This window comes from Plodia interpunctella, chromosome 17 (genome assembly GCF_027563975.2).
Source record: "Plodia interpunctella isolate USDA-ARS_2022_Savannah chromosome 17, ilPloInte3.2, whole genome shotgun sequence".
Lineage (NCBI taxonomy): Eukaryota > Metazoa > Arthropoda > Insecta > Lepidoptera > Pyralidae > Plodia > Plodia interpunctella.
This window is the reverse complement of record NC_071310.1, coordinates 2,936,692-2,958,562: the sequence shown is the minus strand read 5'-3', so window position 1 is coordinate 2,958,562 and position 21,871 is coordinate 2,936,692. Positions and strand designations below refer to the sequence as shown.

General features: G+C 34.6%; 1 protein-coding gene across 3 annotated transcripts in view; it reads right to left on the bottom strand.

Annotated features, from left to right (window-relative positions):
- LOC128676905 (homeobox protein prospero-like) overlaps positions 1-21,871 on the bottom strand; it is a 93,317-nt gene that overhangs the window by 25,886 nt on the left and 45,560 nt on the right. The window lies entirely within an intron of this gene.

Here is a 21,871-nt window from a genome sequence, read left to right as displayed (position 1 = left end):
TCTGCTCGCGCGCTGTCGTAGCGTCTACAAGGCATGCGTCCGCGCTGTAGACGTGCTACGACACAGAGCTTACAACTTACAAAAAAATGCTTTACGTATTAGTTTGAGAAATACTTAAACATATTTGCTGCAGGAACTTTCAGAATACGATAACACACTAGTATTATGAATAATATGGAACTCTTTTTCTTATAAGTTATTAACTTAATAAATAAAAATAGTTGCTAGAGCCCTGAACACTTAGTACTTAATATTTCTTAAAAAATGCCATTAAATACAGGTAGAGAATGTGTCACTGTATGCCCGACCTAGTAGACTTTCAAAGATTGTTATCGTGAAATCGATAGTCCTTTATAAATTACACTCAAACACTGGTACACACTGTTTGATTGTACCTAATAGCTTGACATGAAACAAATATGAACATTGAAATTACATGAAGCTCCAGACAACATGATTTAGGCTATAGATAACCTAATATTTATCCTTATGACGACCTCTCGTATATAGGTATCTGCTTAGGCATTTAGAACTTAATTGGCTACCAAAATTGATAAAACAAAACTAAATTATTTCGATTATCCCTAATATCAGAACATAAAATAAAATGATAATATATAAAATATTTTTAGGTCACAATCATATTCGATCAAATGGTATGTTTTAATAAGAAATCGAATTATCTTATTAGAAAATTTTCTTCAACATATTTTTAACGACATGGTCACTACAAGGACTTTATGGTATTAAGAAATGATGTTAGGTATTATGTAAATGTTTTTTTTCTTTTTTCTCATAATCTTAAAATAGTTTTGGACGTCAGTAATTAACAAAATTTTTCCTGTATTTTTTTATTGTATAAACCATGAATTATACCAGATAAGGAAAAATATACAATTTCCCCACCACACAAGTATATAGAAAATAGAACACACACATACATACATCGAGGACAAAAGATACATAAGTACATAACATTAATTTCTTTTGGAGCGTGACTTGTATTCACGGAGGACAATGAAGCTAAAAATGTCAGAAATAATTCTATGAGACACGAACGGTACAGTTCCATTTTATAACGAAGTCCATAGGTGAAAGAAAAACATAGAAAAATTAAAATGTTGTATTATTTCTATGGCGACATAAGCAAACGTAATTCTTATAACAAAAGTATATTTTTGTCTCATATTTTAGTTTCAGTCTTCTACATAATCTAGTTGGTCTAGTCTAGTCCCTAAGGAACTATATTGTCATAGGTATCATACGTAGGGAAAATTTAGATCAAATATTCTAGTAATATTACAAGAGTATACCTCTGCTGAAACTGCGTCCCAATGTTAGTTAATTGATCTTAGTATTAAAATTCAGTAAAAAAAATACAATCGAGAGAATCGAATCAATGTTCGCATGTTTTCCAAAGGCTACCGTGAATCGTCATATTCGTTCAATTGGCTTAGTAGCTGTTCGATAAGAAAAAAGTTTGATGATCTCGACGCTTCTACTTATAGCAATAGGAAATACGCGGCAGATAATAATGGATAAGTAGATTTGCCTATCAGAGCATTGCATAATAATACTTATAATTATTTTTTTTATTTAATTTTTTTTCGTATCGTCATTAACAAAGGCAGTGGACACACGCAGATCTCGCGTCTCTGGCAACATCCGCTCAATTTGCGGCACAATGAGATGATATCAATGGCGGATGACTTCCGATGACGCTGACCACTTGCGACCGTCGTCACGGCTGCCTGCTTCTGCTGGTGTGTACGCACCTTTAGACTGATGTTGTAGCTAGGCTGTTGTGATTCATTGAAACATTTTTCGGGTGTATTTTTTGGCATATTCAGTGCCGAATCTTATGATGAACGTCATAAAAGATAGCTCTGTCATAGTTTAGCTATTTCTGATTTGAGAGACTGACTAGAAATCAAATTTATTTATATTACTAGTGAACATTTTTTGGTCCAATTGGCATTCAGTTTTTCGCAGTGTTCCTAAAACTTATGAGAAGTTTTGTCTAAAAATTGAATCGTATCAATATTTTGAGACAACACAATTTTTTTTTTACGAATGAAAATTTTTCCATCATTTCAGTTATTAGAAAATTGATATGCGATAAAACTTGATGATAATTTTGTGGTCATTTTTGTCCCACAATATTGCGAGATCCATCCCACCACTAAAGTCTGTCAAACGATTTCCGATCTTATTGATACGATATTGTTTAGTAAGTTAGTTGAGAATCGCGTGACAGGTTTTGGAGGGGAAAGCCGTATGTAGAGGCGGTGAACCGTCTCGACAGTTCCGGTGTTTCCTGTTCTTTATGTCCAATACAGGTTGATAAACTCAGAGGATACGATAAAAAAAATTGTTGATAAACCAATTTTGTGTAGACACATAGTTTTTGAATTTCCAGTCTTCTTCATTGAAGGAAGGCAACCAAGTGCATTTTAGCGCGAATACTGTTAAGTACCAAACGATAATCATTTCAGTAACATTTTTTTTTCTTAGGAAGTCTTTCTTTATTATTTTTTTTAAATATTGAAGAATATTTTAGAGAAAGACCAAAAGCTGGCAACCGAAGAAAAAAATATCTTAAAATAGGTCTTTGAATTTAACTAGTGTGTTCATTTGTCTACCTTCAGGTCATAGAAGTTCAATTGAAACATAAACAACTAGGGCACAGTGCAACAACGTGTAAGGTGCCTCGCAGGGTTCGGAGGAATGCAGGACCTGTTGATTGTCGGCCATATCTCACGTAGGGATTGCTGCTTTCGAGTTGAATACATCGACAGTCGATAAGAATTTAATTTTCCTGTTTTTAAGAAAGTCTTTGGTATTATATATGTCCCTCCCTGTCTCTGATCTTCGCGTGTTCGGATATGTGACGTCACGTCGTTTGTTTAAAAATTTTACAATTAAATTTTGTACATTTGACTAATGATTTTACAACCAGCCTCCTAACGTCAATCCTTTTTGGGAATGCTAATGTGCTACTAATGTGCTTGGGAAGGCTATGTGTCCCTAGTCTCCATATGGAGTGGTCCTATTCTAGGGCGGAACTACACGCGTTTGGGGCATCCTTAGAATTTCTTTCATCCTTATTGTATTTATCAGAAGCTGTGACTGTGCTGTGAAAAACGTGTATGAGGGAGAAATTACTTTTATTTCATAATTTTTTTTTATCGCACAATAATAAAAGAAATATCCATTATAAAAACTAATGTTATATACTACGTATTTAGCAAATCCTCGAAGAAGTTCTTATTTCTCTTAACACAGAAAACAGATTTATCGACAAACTCAATGATCAGTCCAACACTGACTCTGCTCAGCTTGGCGTGACTGGCGTCTAATTTTTACGGAAGCATTTCCTTACATTGCATGTTTCCCATGTCCAAACGTGTCAGAAGGAAACGCAAATTATGTATTTACCTGTTGCAATGGCCGTAGAGGAATGAGCACTTCGGAGCTTTTTAGTTGATTTAATAGATTTTATCTATAAACATAGGTAATTAAGAAAATTTATTTTGAAATCTTAAAAATTTAACAGCACAGGGAAGCATTTTATTACCCAATCGTTACTATTGAAATATGTTTGATAGCTTTTTTTGCAAAGCATAGTGGGCAAACGAGCATGTGGGTTGTTTGATGCTTGTTTGCTTGATGATAAGCAAACATGGCAGCAAAAACGAGATGCTCGTGTTCATAATACTAATCTTAAGTTTGAAGCGGTGTTGGTGTAATGCTAAGATTGCCCCGCCCAGGTTAATCAAATCAAGCGGTGGTGGTGTATTAGTTAAAACGACTGCCTGTGGATTAAAAGGTCCACGTGAATACCAATCTGACTCATGTATAGTAGTTTTAATAGACCACCATTTGCTTCCGGTGAAGGAAAATATCGTGAGGAAACCTGCACACTGGTTTATCATTAACTTGTGTGTGAAATAGATAAGGCAATGTCAAACTACTCCATTAATAGTGACAAGAAAGTTGTTGTGTATGTTTCATTTCACGTAATGACCACGACCCTCAGCCATGGGGAATACGACTATGAAGAAGAAGAGAAGTTTGAAAAGTACTTTTCCTCGGAATCTGTTTAGTATATACCACTTCAAAGCATAACAATGATACATACTTACCTACACGCATTCGCGCACCTCAAACTTTCGTAACTATTTGTGATATGAGTAAGAAAGTCGGAATTAAGATTCTACTATTATTTACTATCAAATAAGGGTCATTATCCTATAAGTACTGCTGTTAATTAAAAAGAATAATTTCCCTTTCTCAGACATTATAATGATAATATTCCCGATAGCGCGGAACCATATGGCACGGCTGGGGTGCATGGGAATGTGTGGGAACCACCCTTCGCAATTATTCTTGCATTTATTTGTTTCACCTTTTCCCGGTGACTTATGGTCAGTGGAACATATGGTCTATTTGACACGCAACGGTACCTCCGAATGGGGTAGATCCACATCTTTAACTGTCTTGTTGCTTAACGGTAAATTCTGGAAATTTTATGTAAATCAATTGAAATTAGGCTAGACTTCCATCTGATCCTGGCAGAATAAGTATCCCAAACAGTGCAAAACGTCGTTAAGGATGGCTTATAACATATATCGACATCAAGACAAGTATATGTGTGCCTTTTCCGACAACTACGGATGCTGCGGTCCGTGCGAAGTGAAGAAGAAGTCGAAATGTCGATCCTGTGATCCGACTTGTTATGGATGAAAAACTGAGAATACAGGTTTAACCCGTTGAGTTAAGAAAGACAAACCTTTTATCTTTAATCGCGTTATCATACTAGATTTTTTCACAGAGTGAGTGTTTAGACATGAGTATTTAATGTAAATTTCGAAATTTAAACGGACAACAGAGTGATCGTAAAAAAAGACCTTTCGTTTTCCATCACCCTTTTTCGAACACTTTTACAATTTGAGGCACAGAAAATTGAAAATACTTAAGTATATGGAAACCATTGCAAGAAATAGCAATATAGAATATAAATATAAAGGTATAGGTATATATATATAGTTAAGTAAAACGCTAAAACATTGCAGTCACGTTGAAAAAATGTAAACGCGCCAAAAATATGAAAAGTAGGCAAAACAAAATGGCGTCCGAGATATGCATGTGAGGTATAATGGTCTTCGCGTGTCATTGACTGCTTTCATGTCCTGTATCATATAGATGGTATCTTCTGCCGTGTCTGAGGGTAGAAATTAAAGAATAAAGAATGCTATGGACACTAAAAAATATACGACAAAATTAATAGGCAATGTGGAATGGGTATACTGCTACATATTGAATTTACATGTTATCTTGTAGTAAAGAAAATAATATTGTCCGCTGGAGAGGACGAGAACAACTGAAATTTAAAAATTTTAAACTATATCTATTAAAAATAAGTGCAAGGTTACTAACATTCTTCCTTTGGAAAAGGCAAGAAAGAAGATGACGAAGCTGTATCACGTCTTGAGTACTTAACGGTAGGACAAAGCCAAGAGTTGCAATACTGGAATACGTTTAAAAAATTTTCGACTAACGAGCAATTTTACGATATTGATATTCACATGTAAACATATTCTAACTACTGCACCCGCGTGGGAATTTCGGGATAAAAGTACCCTATGATTTATTCCAGTTTATATATACCTGTGTACCAAAATTTTCTGTTTTTTTTTGGAAAGAGTAACAAACACATTCATCTTCACAAACTTTCGCATTATATTAGGTTAGGAGATGAATATTTTTTAAATTACTTGGGAGCGTTATTTGTTTAACGTCTAGATGTATTATTTCTATGCTAAAGGGTGAAGTCGAGCAATCAGCATACATAACTTATGAGCTGTGGCGTGCCTCCTAAGCCATTACTGGGTTTCTATGAAAAAGGACATTTTGCTTATCGCTGGATATCACGAGAATAAAAACAGACGATAAGATCTGTCAGTAGGGTGGGCAAATATTGTTGTAGTATCGATGATTCCGTTTCTATTTATAACCTTCACTAGACGCACTTGCGTCTAATATTAGTACTAACATTATGATGTACCTTAACCTATATAATAACTACGTGCTAACTTAATTAAATATTCCTGCGTGTAAAAGGCAGAATGTGCAGTAGCTTATTATTTTAACATCGCTGTATAACCATGTTGTACTAATTTATCTTTATTTAAAGGACTTTCTTTAGACATAAGCGTAGTGGAGTAATGAAAAGTATAATAGTTGATCAGTTACATTAACGCGTTAAATAAATACCTAACATTGAGTAAATCATGTCGTGACAAATTGATTTCGACGTCTCAAGGAAAATAATTGCAAATTCAATTATATAAATAAGTATCAAATTAATTTTATGTTGCGTTATTAATCAGAAGTAATTTTCATAAATTCTGCAATTGTTCACATGGTAACTATGCCAGATACTAAATATATTAATGACGAGGAAATTCAACATACTTATGACTTGATAATTTCTAAAGGTTTACGTCAGACAGGAGGCCAGTGATAAAATCAGTGTATCTTTAAAATTAAGAATTAAATTTAATTTTTTTTCGCGGTTCCTTCACCTCAGGCGTCACAGTTTAAAATGTGAATGACGAAGACGACAGAGAGATTTCTGAAAATCATCAATAACAACGGTTTAAGGGCATATCACTTCCCGTATCTGGCGAATAGAAAAGAAAGGAGAATGCTCAGAAAAGTACGAAAAAACAAAAAAGAAATAGGCATATAATGATTTATGATATCTAACTCTAAGTGTGTGAAAATGCTTTTCTTTCCAAAAGGGTTAATATTTTTTGTACTGAAAAACAAATGCATTTAGCAGTAGCTAAATGCATTTGTTTTTCAGTATTTATCCTAATATATGTCCTATTTCTGTTCACGACAGGATTTTTTCGGGCATTTTCTTTTATTTTTAGATATAAAAATGTATCGATAAAAGAACATCACTAGAACCTCGCGGTAGAAGACAGGCACTTATTAGTGGTCATTATCTAGCGCGCTGTATCGGTGTGACATATGGCCGGTATGGACACGAAGCACATGCAAACACTGTGGGAAAAAGTCCGAAATTTACTGGACTTTTTGAATTCCGTCCAATTGCAGTTCTAAATTAGATTTTTTTAACATCAGCCAGATTTTAAGCAATTCACTTATTTAAAAATCACATTTTTTCCAATGTGAAAAGTGACAAGATTTCTCTAGAGTACACTATGGAAAATGGATGATTGCTTTTGATTTTCCATACAAATTGACCGACCAAATCTGATAACACACAGTATGGCAAGTCGAATTTTTACTATTTTGTTTCACAATAATTTCCGTAACCTGTTGTCACCAATTAACGTTCCAAGATAAATACATACGTAATTGGTACTAAGTACATAATATTTTCTTTTTCATTGTTAGACTAAAGTTTAGTTGTTTAAACATAATTTATCATTTATTCTAGTTACTTTCAACCTACTCATTTTTGGCTTTTCAAAAAGACATATAGTTGTAGTAGTTGGCTGAAAGTAAAAGACCAATAGACATTGAGCATGTGAGAGAATGCCGGCGCTGACCACGCTACAGACTTTGTGGAAAAAACCTTTAATTACCCTTTTTTCGAGCACAAAGCTAGTATGAGTCCAAAACTCCAAACGTATGCGAGGTTGATTACAAACTAAAGTTGTTTTGATGATTGTATTTTCCCCAAGACCTATGTGATTTGAGTATTTCTTCTGTAGATTATGTCCTACTAACATTATAAATGCGAAAGTTTGTGGAAATCTACTGGACCGATTGTTGTGAAATTTGGTACACGGGTAGTATGTCTCGAATAACACATAAGGTACTTTTTATCCCAAAATTCCCATAGGAGCGAGGCCCCGGGGCGCAGCTAGTATCTTATAATTAAAATCATATGAAAGAAACGCATTTGTTTCAAATTATTTCAATTTATATGTTTTCATGCACTGCATTTTTTGTTTTGTTACGATTGGTCTTTTAAAATTTCTCAATGAAAATACAACGTTCTAGACATTATCACAAATATACGGATAGAAATAAAATTGAATAAAAAAAAATGGAAAATATCTTCACTCCATTTTATTTCCATTGAAAAAGCCTCTCACTCTGTCTAATTCTCGCGTGATCTCACGTTCTCACGAGACGTGATATTTTTGTTACTAAAGTTGAAGGCGCGAAGTTCGGAGCGTACGCAAATGATACCTTTAATTTTTTCTATAGATTCCTCTGTGTTATTATGACCAACCTGCTGCCAATTTGATATCCATTAGTCGCCTCGTACGATATCTACGTAAAGATACGTAATGATTCCGGCCTAAGCGGGAACCATACGCCGATAACTAATATCTGTATAAATTAGTCACCAATGTGCAACCCAATACATTGAAGCAGAGATCTTCCTTCATTATCAACGCAGCCTCCACTCCACTGATGACAAACACGTTGCGAAACCGACCTCACTTCTTATCGTGTCCGACTGTCCGCGTGTGTGCACAGAAAACGATAAATATATCTGGTTACAATATAATTTTCTGGCGCAAAATACAGGCGCTAACGAAAGTCTCTCGAGATGGACAAACGTTCGATATTTGAATTCTACCTTTTGTATTTTTATATTCAACCAGTAACTATTTTTTTTCGAATCTTGGGTCTTTAATAAATTCAAATGCGATGATTTGGGAGACTTGGTGCAATAACAAAAATAGCTATAGTTATGCATCATAATATTATGATCAATTTTATGTGTTTGGAAGGCACTTTTGAATTTAGAGCAACGTAACATGCATTAATTCACGATTGAAAACTATAATTAGCTATGCTTCCTAAAGTCATTTCTAAAGAAACGCCATGTAACTGTGAAAAATGATTCAGATTAATTTTAAATTTTTTAAAATAAATATTGCGAGTACTCATGTCAGGTCGTAATTAAGAGATTCAAATTCGCTCACATTGGTCTGTTTATTGGTCAGTTCTTCTCATAAATAATTTGTAATTAAAATTTGTAATTTATTGTTAACTGTGCTAAACCTTGATAGTCACTAAGCTATCTACCGAACGTAGTAATTTTGTACCTGATAACTCGTAGATCCTGTTTATCGAATGGGGTATTGCTACACTGGCCACTAGTTGTATTCGCGTCGAATAAACAACAGTGGTAAGTTTATGCCTTGGACCAGCATCTCGATTCTGTCACATCTGGCAGTCTTATCACCAGAAACACGAGGCAATGCGAAGGAAAACGCCAGTTATCACGCTTTGGACTTCCTCTAAGGGAATTGATATTAATTTTGAAGTCCCAAGTGCTTCCTGCCGATATTGAATGGCCACCATAGAATTTAACCTCATGAGAATTTAATTATCGGCGAAATTATAACTTGTGTTTTTTAAACTTTAAATGATCTAAGTATTTAATGATGGACTTGGATAAAAACAATATTTCTTAATTATATAAATGTAAATCTTTTCATCTCGGAAAAAAATCGTTGTAATAGAAACACTTATTTTGAATTAATGGTCAGTTCACCATTAAAAAGATCTATGATTACATTACCATTAAAGATCTATGATTCTATTAATATTATAAATGCGAAAGTTTGTGCGGACGTATATGTGTATGTTTGTTACTCTTTCACGCAAAATCTACTGAACGGATTGTTATGAAATTTGGTACACGGGTAGAATATATAACCTGGTATACCACATAGGAGACATTTTATCCCGAAATTCTCACGGAAGCGAAGCCCCGGGTGCAGCTAGTAAGATACTAAATTAAACTTCTAAACATAATGCAATTTGTGCGAATAAAGTGCTATTGTATCAGTTTGAGGAAATTTTACTTTGGAAACTATTACAAATAAATAAATTATTTAGGTTTGTATTCATATATTAATTGAGTATGTATACGGCATATTCATAGCAGAAATATGTGAAGTTACTGTGGAATAAATAAAATTATCATAAATACATTAACCTGTACAGGTGTAGCTTTTTTTGTCTAAAAAAAAATCTAAAATTTCCTCTCCACTACATCGTATTCTAGACTTTCGTCCAGATATCCGTCTATTTATAATAATAAAAAAGTGACCTATGCATCAGCAACTGGCAAGCACTTGATCAATTTATCTATTAGGGCCGGGGTTCCGCAGGCAAGGAGCGGAACCGCCGCTCAATTGGCCGGTAAAGAGGAAACAATCTTGTACGCGTACCGCTTGACGGAACCCTAGGCAATCTCAGCTGATTAGGTAACGAGAGTTAAGCGGCTGTCATGTTGGCAGATTGCGGGATGGGTGATTTTTTGGTGGATATATACAATCCTACGAATATTATTACATTTATCGTGTGCATTATCATCATCAACAGCCATTTAAACATCCCCCTGCTGTGGCATAGGCCTTCTATATGGATGGATAAGGAGTATGGGTCATCCCCACCACGCGGGACATTCCAGATTTGCCACTTTTAACGACCGCTAATACAGCTACGACCAATGGCTTAACGTGCCTTCCGAAGCACAGACTCATGATAATAAAATTTTGATCACCCATACAATGACCGACCATCGAGAGAGTGTCTTATTCGTCACGATAACAGCCGAGCGCAGTAACCACTGCGCCATTGAGCTCCTCCGATATATGTAAAAGAAAAATCTGTTTCGACCTATCTTTTAAAATATGTTTTAAACGATAGATCAAAAGTTACTATTAAAAGTATATACTGTGTCACCACTTAGGTAAAATATTATGTCATAATCTAACAGATATAACTAACTAGATAAATCTGCACTATGTGTTTTTTCAGATAGTATCCAACACTTGCGAAATACAATTTTTAACCCTATCTGTTTGATACTTTATCAAAAAGCGGTTAATTGTAGGATCAATCTATATAAAGTAATAAGTGTATTTGTTTGCACTGATTCTACGTATTTTTTGTTGTGTATGATGCAATAAAGTGATTAAAAACAAATAAATTCAAAAATGAACAATAGTACAGTCCCATATTTATTACCACGTCCTGTTAACGTCTGCGACTGTACCCTGACCTGAAGACCTAGGTGAGCGCTCAAAGCGGCAAGGCAATGCGACACGGCACGCTTCTTCTATATAAATATGTATGTGACTTATTATGTTACTTCACATTTACCAGTTCATAGAACAGATTATATTAAAATCTCAGCTTCTTCTTTTTCTTCATAATAAACTATTAGTACGTTATAAAAAAATGCAGTCACCATAATCACACGTACTTGCACACCGTCGTAATTCATCATACAGTATTCCGTTAAAAATTTAGAGGTAGAGTAATAAATAAGTTAAAAAACACGTGTGATATGTATATCAAATCAATTTAAGTAATAAATAAATCCATTTAAGTAAATATTGTCGAAATATTTTTTCACACATGCACAGCGTCGCATTGCGCTGTGCAACATTACCTCGCTCACGTAGGACCGGTAACGATTTAGAGGAAGACACAATCTACCCAGACGAGAAGGCGACCAGCTTACGGGTTGTGTTTTGACGCGGCTAGGATGTGCCTATTGAAACAATTGTCTTGTCCGTCCTACGGGTGCAATAAGATTAAACGATATTCCGTGCAGTTGTGTCATGCAGTTTGTTTTCAATGTTTATAAATAGAACACAAGATTATCTGCCATACGATTGGTCCTGAGGATTGGTCGGTAAAGATTTAAAATTTAATAATGTTATTAAATACGAAGTGTGTAAATTGCCTAACCTAAAAAATAAGTAACGTATGTTTTATTGATAGCGTGCCTATAGTCACCTCTCTCTTATTCACGCAGCTTTTTCCCGGTTTCTTCTTCAGCCGTTGAGCGTTGGAGTCCGCTTACTTTTTCGTCTCCATCGCTATTTATCAGACTATTGGCACGCATATCATCCTTGACGACATCAAGCCAATACTTCTTGAGTTTGCCCCTTCAGGTCAGGCGAGAACGACATAGCCAGACTTTTGTTCCCTATGTAATTTGCCGGTCTCAATAATAACATTATACTATCTATATATTTGGGTAGGTTGATGTGCTGTTGACTGTACCTGTACAAATAAACGATTTGATTGATTGATTGATCGATTCAAGATGTGTACAGCCACGTCCTGGAACATGTCTGCTATGTCACGTAAAGACAGTTGTATACCAGTTCCTGACGCATATTATTTCAGCGTAACCGTGTCAAAATTAGGCCAATATACCTAGGTAAATACTAAACCTGCATACGAGATCCTATGTACGAGTAAAAATGACAATTTTATTCGTCCTTCCTACTTACTAGACTGGCGGCAATTAGTCGAACACTACCGACCTGCTAGTGCTAAATATAGTTTCAATTTTATACTGTGCTATAAAAGCATGCTTTTTGTATGTATAATTAAAAGCAAAAAAAAAAACTAAATGTTTAGACGATTTTAAATTAAATCTCGCACTAGTGTTAATAATACAATCCGTAAAATGAAGAAGAATGAAAAACATTCGATGTAGTATGAAGTATGGGTTAATATTATATCCTACAATATTTTCTGTATCTCATTTAAGCGTTTTCTCGGTTTCATCATCAGATGTAAAGCGTTGGAACCGCTCTCGATGGTTCTTTTCTTGTCTTCTTCGCACGGTACATCATTATATGATTGAAACATACATTTTCTTCGAGACACTATCTTCCGAATCCATCATCAAGCCAGCTCTTCATGCCAAAAAAATGTATTTTCATTCGATAGCATTCATGTATTTACAAGAGTAATTTAAATTAGAATATACTTCTGTAATATGTTCTAATAATTAAAATAAGTAGTTCGTTTTATTTTAATTATGAAACATATTAGGTAATGGATAAAATAAAACTAACTATACTTTTAAAATTCAAAATGTTCCGCGATTTTGTTAAACGTTCACCATATTAACAAAATGTGTCCTTAGTTTACTAGCACGCTAAATCCGAATAGCACTTTGTACAATGTAAAAAGATCCAAAATTACGGTTAGGTGCGAGCCGCTTACGGCCAACACGTGTTTTCAGTTTCAGCAAGATGTTAATTCCACTTATTGCGTCTAATTGTGCCGGTTAAGCGTGTTAACGTTAATAACTCTTTAGTTTTTTTACTTCGAACATTTTTTTCAGACTTAATTGTTTTTGTTCTTAAAGGAATTTATAGATATATTTTTTTAGTTTTAATTCAAAATTGGTGTTTTTTAGTTTTAATTTTTTTTTTATACAGACCCCAATAAAGACTACTGACTTATCAGTATAAGTCAGTAGTCTTTATTAAACGAGCACACATATTTTGTCAGTCAGTACTGACAAAATATGTGTGCTCGTTTAAATATTCTTATGCCTACGTTATATGAATTTTACCATGAACAATCTCTCCCTCTTAAAATGCTATTTTATTTATTAATCTCTCTCTCTTATTTGAGCTCTCTTATTCCCGGTTTCTTCCCTAGCCATTGATCGTTGAAGCCTAGAATCCGCTGGTCTAATTCTGGTTAATATATCTTCAGCATTATAACGAAAAACAAGAATAATTTTAGTTAACTAAGCCTAAATTACATTCCAAAGTGAAGTGGAACAGAACAAAGTTTGTTATAATATCTAAAATCTAGACTGAAATGTCTCAACTATGCGCATATAGACTGTACAACGACAGCTAAACAAATATTGCCTAGACTTGGAAACGACATCTTGAGGCCAAAAAGACTGCTGGCCATAGTCCAAAGTACGCTGAAGTCTGACTACTGCTATGGTTTTGGAGGCGACATACGGTTGCAGAGGATGGATAGCATTGTATAATCCTAAACCTTACGAATGATTATGAAACTAAGTTGAGTTCAGCCATTAGTTACTAGTAGTTCGTTCCTGGAATTAGTTCGTTGTTTTTAGTAAAGCCTGTTTTAAGACAGTTTCAATTCCATACAGAGAAAATGTAGTAATTTATTTTACATAAAATCGTTTTAAATATTTCGACTTCAATCATGAAATGAATCATGAAAATAGTTGTTTCTGGTCATTATGAATTTAAAACATGTAAGGGACGTGGTCTCACGCAGCTTAGATGACATAAATATCCGGATATATTAATGCCAATAAGAAATTCACAAATCTCTTGCAAGAATCTCAGGCGTTAGGTATCGACGGCAAATGGATATGGAAGGTTCATTTCAACCTTCAAATTTCATTTGAGGCAGTGATGCGCCGAGCCAGAGGTCATGTTAAAAAGTTAACTTAAAATTTTGAAGATCCTACACAGTTGTAAGATGAAAAGTTAACCTTAACAATTTGAAGATCCTACACAGTTGTAAAATTCAGTAATTTTACAACCTGATGTGAAAGTTGTCCATTCTATATGTCCGTAAGCCCGGGCAGGGTTTCGGGTTATGAATGACCCGACTGAAAACTCTGCAACTACATGCATATGTAACGGGAACTTCGCAGTTTTAATGGCAGTTGTTGCTAAGTGCAATATCAGTAATACTGGTCTATTCCGATCTCAGGTGGCTGTGTTTGCTCGGAATTCTAAATTGTGTTGCTATTATGTAATTACGTTTTTTAAATGGAAAGCTGCCGCTCTCCTGTAGAGCACACTATTCACAAACACAGTAACAGTAAGTATTTAGATTAGTCAATTAAAAAAGGTTAAAGTGAGTATGAGAGTTGGTTCTTTTAACCTGGATGTCGTATGCAAACTAAGTAAGTCATCTAAGTTCTTCGAAGGGAGCGATCGATAATTATTTGTTACTACAACTTCTGAAAAAAAAACACACATAAACTGTTGATGAAATTTTGTACACCGATAAAGTGTTACCAACCGGAACGAATAGGGTAGGTACAACATAAAAATTGCAAAAATAGCAGAAAAACAGACATACACTATTTTGATAATATCCAATTTTATCACATAACCACTGTTCCTCTGTCGTGGAATCGGATCGCGCCATATACGTGGATCTCGTACTAGGTGACTTGATAAATAGCCCTGATAACCGATACAACAGCATTCTCCAAATTTGACGTCAAGCAGTTGAATCTTCATCATTTTATAGTTTACTAGCGGCCCGTCCCGGCTTCGCTCGTGTAAAAACATACACCTAAACCTTCCTCAGGAATCACACAGTATTGGTGAAAATCGCATGAAAATGTTTGACTTTATCGCTAACAGACAGACAGACGGGCAGTGGACTTTGTATTGTAATATGTAAGGACAAAGTGTCGCAGCCGCGAACGAAAGAGGAAGATGACAGTGAAGGTCATCACTTAAGTCGTGTTGTGATGACACGAGATAATCTTGTTGGAGTGAGTCATTGAGGATATTTCCTTTTTACCAATTAAATGGCGCGCTCAATTCACGCGGTTTCGTTTCGCGTGTATTTTCAACGTACACAGTATAGAAAACTTTACAGTGAGACACATCCTTATTAATTTCTCAAATCATTCAACGAGGCCAAGGTACAGCCGAGTTGGGAACCTTTGGAACATACATAGCACAGCAGGACTGCCATTTTATTTAGTTGATACATATAAAAAAAAAACATATTTTTTATATAAAATTCTAATTTGTATAAATGTTTAATTTGGATTTGTAAAGTGTATTGTGTCCCATCGCTGGGCAAAGGCCTGCCCTTTTTGTATAATGTAATGGTAAATTTGAAAAAAAGAAGACAATTAGAATTGCTGTTGATGAATTTATTTATACCGGAATTTCAAAATGTATCTTTGATTATTTAAACACACTAATGGTCAATTTTCACTTTGAAAAAATCTATATATAAATAAATAAATAAATGCTCACAACACGCATGCTTAATCATATTCATTGCAATTTTCACGTCAAAATTTCACAAAAAGAAAAAGATTTACGTGAAGATATTTCAAATCTTTGAAGCGGATCGCCATAACACAGCTTCGATATTTTGGCCATATGTTGACATACTGTTATCACTACTCTGTGGTGTGTATGCATGCAGTACAGTGTACACTCGCGAGCAATTAGCACGGCCATTTAAGCAGGAAGCGCGCGAGGATGTGACCATATGGATTTAACCTTTGCCATATCCTACGACGTCTTAGTGTGACACCACGGCATCTGGGTCGCGTGACTCAACCCATAGATTATATATAGTATTTGTCTTTGTTATCAAATCATTGCGTAATCAAAACGTAGCTATATTGAAACAAGTTTATTTGTTAGACAAATTAAAAAAAAATACTTTCAATATTCATTTCGCTATAACTTTTGAACGGCTGTACCGATTTTGATCAAACATGTCTAAGAACCACCGCATAAAAATATGCTATCAAATAAAAAAATCGCATCCAAATCAGTTCATCTGTTGTTGAGGTACGGTGCCACGTACACAGACAGACAGACAGATACTTATAACATCCCTCTTTTTGGGGTTAAAAAAAATCTAATGATGTTTATGACGGAGCAATCCAAATTGACAACACTTGTTTTAACTTCCTTTCTTTTGTTGTGTTGCTTCTTCTGCCCTTTGTATTTGTAACTATATTTTACTGCCGGTTGACTAGAATAGATCCCTCCATGGGAGAAGTCCGCCATTGCTCGTGTCTTTTCTGTGTCTTGTGTCACTAAATTATTTCAGACAAACAAAGTCATGGCATAAATTATAGACTCACTAGCTTTCAATCATTAGCTTTAATTTTCCTGGATGAAAGGTTGTAACACACACACACACACACACAACACAAATTACATGTATGCAAAATTTCAAGAAAATTGGTTGAGTAGATAGAGCGTGAAGAGGTAACAAACAAACAAACTTACTGTCGCATTAAAAATATAAATTAGGATCAGGAGTATAATGTAAGCCTTCACAAGTTGACTATCAAATTCTTGAGGAGGTCGTGTCTTAATAACCCAATACGCAAACTTAGCAAAGTCAGTAACAATCTTGACTTAATCTTAAGGGTTAAGTATAACTTGGAAGATAAGCTCCAGTCTGATAGGCCATAAGGAATGGTTGTTTCTCGACTAATGCCGTTTCGATTGTTGTATGTACTAGTTCTATCTTTAAGTTCCAATTTCTGAATAATTCTTTGACTTCAAGTATAACTTTGTTTGTTTAGCAATGTTTCTTCCTGTTAGACTTATTATTATTATTTATTATTTTTATATCCAGTTTTTGCCAGATTTTGTCTTTCACAGTCGTATAGTAGATGGTCTAATTTAAAATCTGGTATAGGTTTCATCGCGATACGTTGCTTAGAATCCGAGATAATATAATTTAAGAGTAATAAACGCGGGCAAAGCCGTGGGTAAAAGCTAGTTTGAAATAAACATTCATTGCTAACTGATTAATCTGCAAACGTATATGTATACTGTCAAGACACACTGACAAAGCGCATATGACTAAGATGTTATAAATAGAATTAAGTCATGACTTAATTTTATTTATATGTCTATGAAATATGTATGTGCACATACATATTTAATACACATATAAATAGAAAAAATAAAATACTTACAGCTGAACTAAAAAATTAAACGGATCAAACTGAAAGGAACGCAAATAAAAAAATATATACACATTTTAGTTTCAAACCGGCAGCATTATTTTATACTAGCTGCGCCCAGAGCCTCGCTCCCGTGGTAATTTCGGGATAAAAAGTACCCTATGTGTTATTCCACATTATTTTCTATCGTGTACCAAATTTCATAATAATCGGTCCAGTAGACAATGCGTGAACAAACAAACTTACTTTCGTATTTATAATAATACTTGGGATTATACCAACCAACTCTATTCTGTGACAATAGCAACGAATTTACATGGAATTTTACGAGTTTGCCATGCTGTAGACTGTACAAGACTTGTAGTGTAGGATGTTATCAGCTCCAGACAAGTTTTGATGGTTGATAGGGCGGAATTTTGCCGGAATGCGTTTAATACTTCTTTGTTTGATTAGTTTGTTGCCAACTGTACTTAAAGCACCTTGTACTTACATAGTTTTTGGTGTAATATATTGTCTTCTGTCTCAGGAGCTCGGTGGCGTTGTGGTTCTCTTTCTCTCTCTTTGATCTCTGCATGTTCCTGATTGCGTTCAGGGTTGTGAAACCTTCCTTAGGATTCACACTATCTATTGGTGAAAACCACTTAAAGGTCCGTGCAGTCGTTTTTTTAGTTTATCGCGAACAGAGGAAGGGTTTTATATGGATGAGTTATAGGAGTTGAGTATGTTTTATAATATAATATCAAGGATAATTTATTGAGAGATTTCGCCACGATTAAATAAGTACTTACGGAAATATGTGTCTCATAACAATCTCATTCAAATGGTCTCCTCTTTTACATTTACTTCGAAACGCAAATTGCATTCGACGTTGATAACCGCACTAAAGATGCGCATCTCAAGAAAGTGGTAATGAAGAGGCGAGGCCGAGGCGAGGCGAGGCGCGAGGCGTATTCAAAGAGAATCCAGTTCATTACCGTCTTACAAGCTCCTTAAGGACTAGGGATGGGACATACTGGTCAATATCGATATCGATATACTTTATATTTTTGTACAAAACTGAAATTATAGTTGGATTATACCTATTAATAAAATATAATAATATATAAAAATATGACACTAGATATAGTGTATTTTAGGTGTGTTCACCTTAGAATAAAATTATTCTAAAACCTATCGCGGATGTCATACGAAGTTACTAAGGGATTTAAGGCCTTGACAGTTGATAGGCGACATTAGTATACCCAAAGAGATTTGACGTCAGTCAGGCCTGCCATAGAATCAGAGCCGAATCTTCACAATTTCAATATTATCAGTATGAATCCTTCGTAATTAGGGATGTCAGTATCAGAAATTCAGAATCATATTGGAAAGTTACTCTATTAGATATAAGTAGGTACCAAGTTAAATGTAATTTAATTACAACAAAATACTCTATGAAATCCGTCTACTACCTATATGTACTAAAAATAAGTAGAAAAAAGGGAGAGAAAAAAACTCTTGAAAAAAAAAAAGTTACTTTTCATCGTTTGAAACGCGGAAAGTCACTCGAACTATCATTGCTGTAGCGAGCGGAACAAACTACCACCAAGTGTGTCGATTTCCAACGTCGTCGAGTAGTCTAGAAAAAAATATTCTCCAGTCGCAAGTTCAGGGGGTGGGGCACCCCCCCTTGGGCCTCCTTAACTGCGGACAAAAAGAATGAATGGATCCGCCCCTTAACGAATACACCGACCGGCATAATTCATACTTAGGAAAGTGCAAGGAGTTGTCGTCGACTTTTATTTTCGTTTATTTAATTTTTTATTTTGTCATTGATGGCCAGTTTCTTTGAATGAATTAAAATTTACTTATTTGTGTATTATCGATTTTCAAATTGACATTGTTCATGTTCGAATTAATTTTATAATATAATATGTATTATAATATATTTATATAAATTATATGCCAGCCCCGGCGATTCGTCGCTTCCCTCAAGTAAAGAGCCCAGAAGGCTGGCAGCATTGCCATGTTGTATAGCAATGCTAATTCTCTGAGCGAGATATTACATACTAGCTCCACATATTATTGGAAACATGACGTAAGCATAGGAAGCCAATATTATTATTATGTTCGAGTTATATATAATCGATTAGTCAATTTAATAAAATTACGAAAACAATAGGCCATATTATTATATTGTGCATAATATAGATTGACGATATTAAACCACTTAATTTGTTACATAGAATACACAAAATTTTAATTCTGGCCAGTTATCGCCACTCTGCCGTCTCGACACGACGCACCTCCCAAGGCAGTCTCGGAAGTTAAGATGCGTCGGTTGCCACGTATAATTTTTTCCGCTCTTTCAATTCACCCCCTATCACCCCACCCCCTCTCAACCCTTCCGTCTGTCAATCTTAACTACAAGGTGGGGTATTACGGAGTTCAGTAGTGGGCCTACATTTTTATTTTCACCGAGATTTTAATGGGACGCTCGTAGCTTCAGAGAGATTTTTATGAGACATTGATTGATTTTCAGCTTTTTATTGGAACGTTTCGTAGATTTTATCCTTGATTTTGAATATACTCAGTTCATATTTTAAACTCGTTTTTTTTTTAATGTGATTTACTGTACGCAAATTTCTACTAGCATATTTCAAAGAAATGTGAAACAGGTTGACTGTTTTATTGTATATTTTTCCTTTTGACTTAGCCACAAAGAATGCATACAATATTATTTTTACAATCAATTGAGTTTTTACCTTGTGTAGCAATCAATTCTAAGACATATATAAATTACTGTATATTCAGAGGTTGCCATGAGAATAATCAGCGACTGCAAATTCTGAACTTTTTCTAAAAGTATTTTTAATTGTCAAGTCCGAAGGGCCGGTCTCTGTCCCGACTAAGCATTAATCATTGTGACTGTTTGAAGTTTCCGTGAAAACGAAGACCAGACGAGACGAGGGAAGGCGCAAATAAAAAAAATGCCCTCAACTTGCATACACGCATAAGTAGGCAAATGTCGCGGCTAAATGGGAATCTTTCAGACTTTTAGGAAATTTACAAAACGATAATATTTGTGGTTCAGTTAAGTATTTGTTTCCACTTTTACCTGTTTTTAGTCTGAATGTGAAATTATTAATTGTAAATGCAAATTTCCTTAAGGCATCGCTACTCGTATTAGATATTTTATCGTGGTTATTACATTTTGAAAATTCAACGTAAAATCAAAAATTTAGATTTATCAACAAATATCACTCATATCTTTCACATATTTTATCAGAGTTTATTATAATTCTCTCTTTTTCGCTCTTTTTAGCTTTGTTCAAACACAATGTACATTTGTTATGTATTTGCGTACCAAATAAATATTTTATGGTTATGAATAAATGAAAAGAAAAACCGTTATACAAAACATCCGAGTTAAAAAAAGAATTATATATTACTTCTATATTATCCAAACTTTTGACAATATAATATTTCATGGTGACAAGGTCTCAATGTTTAATTATATTTCATAGTTTACAAATAAGTATATAAACTGGACAATTCTGGAAATGTCTTAAAAGTATTTTTACCACAACGTGTACTCAAGATACATCACCGAAGTCCCCTACGATCCACTACACTGTACAAACTTACAGCTAAGGGCCTGAAGTACCCCCCAAAAGGGGTAAGACGACCCCCAAGTCAGACTTTAGTGGAAGAAAAAATAAAGCGTGAAAGAGACGGATGTATATTGAAACTGCCTACATTATAGGAGGGAAGTCTGTGTTTTAGTTGTTTAATATATTCGTGCTTGGGAGTAGTTTTGAATATTTTTTAATGAGTTGAGAGCCTGATTCTGAAAACTGGAATGTTATTTCCTTGCAAATGATGAAAACAAATGTCACTACATGATTGTAGGCCACTGCGCCATTGAGTAAGTAACTATTAAAGGCTTTTTATCTAGTGGTTTAAGTTGAATCCTTTTTTTAAGTGCGAGAAAGTAACCGCTCTGATAATTCCCAGAGTGTCGCATTACGACATTGTCCTAAGGGCTATTGTATCAGAATCTTACCTAAAGGAAGGAGTCGTTTACAAGTACAGTCGGGATAACAGTTACTTTTATATCTTATTAATTATCTGTTAAGTATTTGTTATTTTTATGTAAAAATACAAGGGCCAAATTTATTCACAAAATGACATAAGATTATGGTAACTCAGAGCTTCGCTCTTGACGTAATTTTAAGAAAAGAAATGCATTTTCATAATAAAAATACTATACATTTATACTAATAACCTGTCACTATTTTAAAACTTCAATTCCACCAGTAATTCCTCTCTGGCGAAACGTGATTCGCTTTGTATTATATATATGTTCATACTTTT